Source organism: Ctenopharyngodon idella, chromosome 22 (assembly GCF_019924925.1).
Source record: "Ctenopharyngodon idella isolate HZGC_01 chromosome 22, HZGC01, whole genome shotgun sequence".
In the NCBI taxonomy this organism is placed as follows: domain Eukaryota; kingdom Metazoa; phylum Chordata; class Actinopteri; order Cypriniformes; family Xenocyprididae; genus Ctenopharyngodon; species Ctenopharyngodon idella.
The window spans coordinates 30,199,326-30,202,563 of NC_067241.1; positions in this window are offsets into that span (position 1 = coordinate 30,199,326).

Here is a 3,238-nt window from a genome sequence, read left to right on the forward strand (position 1 = left end):
TGTTTTTGTTCTATTTTAGCAGCAAAAATAGTTTCAAACAAAGATCACAACACTCAGCCTTGTTTTCATTACTGAAAAGTAATGTCAAAGATTAAATTACCCCATTCATAAACAATTGCCTCATTCTTGATTGAATCAGCCATTGGAATGAATCGTTTGGATGAATGATTTAATGACTCACTCATTAAGACAGTTACTTGCTGCCACCTACTGGTGGTTTAGTTTCATTTTTAAAAGTATCATTTTCCCCCCAACATTTATTTGTATTTTCAAAAAATATTTAACACAATCCCATAACATTATTTAATGCAGTTGTTATCTATCACAAATATGCAGATTTACACAATTATGTCAAAGCTGCACTATTCTGAAAGGATATTGCTTCAGAACAAATTTATATTTACACACACACACAAAAAAAAAAAATCCTATTTTTTTTCCAGACAAGCAACTGTTTTAAGTGAATGAACTATTTACGCAGTCACCATTTCATATTGTCTGACAAGAAAAACTGAAAAATATGTAGATGAAACAATTTTATTGGGAATTTGGCTGTATTAAAATATATTGCAAAAGGGTTGCAGCAGAGAAGCAAACAAATGTAAAAGGCTGACACTTGGCAGAATGCGAATACAAGGGCATGATGAATATTCTAATTGCGTATGTCGTCATCTATCGACATTTAGCGACTATATATATATATGGCATTAAAAATTTAAAAATTGCCATTAAAAAGCATTAAATTAGATTTGATAAAACCTGTAGAAACCATGAGAGAATGCGCTGTCTGTGAATGTCCTGTCACACACAACGCACAGAAAGATGCGCGCCTGAATGTCACGCTTGAACGAATAATAACACATAATGCCAAAAATGTCCGTTTTGTCGAGTATCCTCATTAGAGCAGCCTTGAATGAGTTAAAAAAAAAAAAAGTCTTCAACGAAAATAAATAGTTGTGAGAAAGTGGGACGCGCGTGAGATACGCGTGAGATCCGCATCAAGTGCGGCAGATCTTAAAGTGACAGCATCCAATGCTGTCTGTCATTGAAGATCAAAGTTAACAGAGAAAATTATCACATTTAATTTTTTGCAAGTGCAATGCATTGTAAATGGTTATTCACTGTTTATAAGGAAATGTCAGCTTTTTTTTTTTTTTTTGCAATAGCACTTAGTTGGGCTGGGCGATATGGCAAAAAATAAAATCTCAATTTTTTCAGTATGAATGACCGATTCACGATTTCGATTGTTTTTTTACTGTTTAACTAGTCAACTTAAAAACTTAACTACAATATGATTTAAGTAACATTCTCTTTAACAATCTGGTTAAAAAAAGTTCCATTCCAAGTGCACCATACATGAAGTGATCAACATGGTGTAAATGTAAAACAATTTGTCAAATATCTTTGTAGAGATATGCCTGAAATATGAAGGCAAATGATGTACAAACTTATCTTAAACACATCCTATATACTCAGAAATAATATAAAATAAGAAAATGCTAAATATTTCTTAGCCAAAAAGTAATAACAAAACTTTTTTTTCTCATTCCACTTCCACATTCATAACGCGATAACGCATTTCTGAATGAAGAGCCGCTTAAGAATAGTGATGTGTTCTACGTTCATATAGCGTCACATGAGAGCGGTTAATCAGGCGCGCCGGCGCCATCATGAGGTCGGATCATTTTCTTCTCCTAAAGCGGTTATCATTGCTGTATTGTCAACATGTCCAATTGTAAGCTTGCTAACATTTTTATTCAAAATCGCGATTTCTCGATTTTAAAAAATAATAAAATCAAAACATTAAATTCGAATTAATCGAAAAAATCGGAAAAATCGCCCAGCCCTAGTAGGCCTATGTGTACAGTGTCTAATAAATGGTCTGCAGTGTTAGACTTTGAGTGAAAAGCCTATGGATAGTTTATGGGGATGCACATAAATATATTGTATACACACACACACACACACACACAAAGAAAAAAAATCATACAGGCTTGCGAACCCAACCATGCACATGCAAACAATACACTTTTCACTCATACACGCACGCACACACATTCATTTATTTATTTTTGTATTTTTAGATTTTTATTGTATTGACAGCTCAGTATGTGAACACCTTTTGAGTAGAAATGCATATTGCATTTTTTTTTTTTTTTTGCAAATAAAACTCCCATAGTCCATAACTACTGTAGTTTTAACTTATTTTAATATAAATTCAGTTAAATCATCAAACATTTGTATGACTTGCCAGTGACTTGTTTGATTCTAACAAAAATTGACTTGGACTTGCTTGAGACTTGAAGGTTAAGACTTGAGACTTACTTGTGACTTGCACATGTGTGACATTGTTTAGATCTTATTTGCGTCACGTCAGCAAATAGCATTCCAGTTCGGGCTGTGAAGGGACATGTAATTGGTGTGATCTACTGAGCAAATACGCCCGTCACTGACCGAGTCGCTGTTTTGAGTCTGAACGAGAGAGTTCGTGAACGAATTGAACGAACTCGTTCTTGAATGAAATGAAATGAACCGAGTGTACCCGGTAGGTCGGTCATTTAGCATGCGAGTCAATCTCGTTCAGCAATCAGCAGAAAGCGGATGCAAAGCACAGTTATAGTACTGTACACATACGCTTGTTAATATATTCATATTTAATTTACAGAACTCCACGTTTAACATAATCCCAGATTTATGAATGTGTAAATGTCTGACCAAACAATTTAAATGTTAATTATGCAAGAAAACCTTGTGCTTTTGTGATCTAAACCACTTATTTTATTTATTTAACGAGTTGGGTCTAGATTAGGCACACATTTTAATTTTTTTTTTTTTTTTTTGTAAGTAAATACGTTCGTTAAATTAAGAAATAACACATAAGACACTCTTTTTCGCCACCTGCTGGCGTATTTATGCAAAATGAAGAAATGGTCACTGAACGAATCAGTGAACGAATCTGAACGAATCATTTTGGTGAACGAACTGAAAATGAACGAATCTCTTGAAAGAATCAAAATTTCCACCACTCTGTGTGTGTGTGTGTGTGTGTGTGTGTGTGTGTGTGTGTGTGTGTGTGTGTATGTATGTATGTGTCTGTCTGTCTGTCTGTGTGTGTCTGTCTGAGGTCATAGGCTAATTACCTCATCACCAGATACCATATAATAACTTTTAATTTGACTTCGTGCATTAGGAAAAAAAAGCGCCTTTTTGGCATAAAACTTTTAAATTGAAAACACTC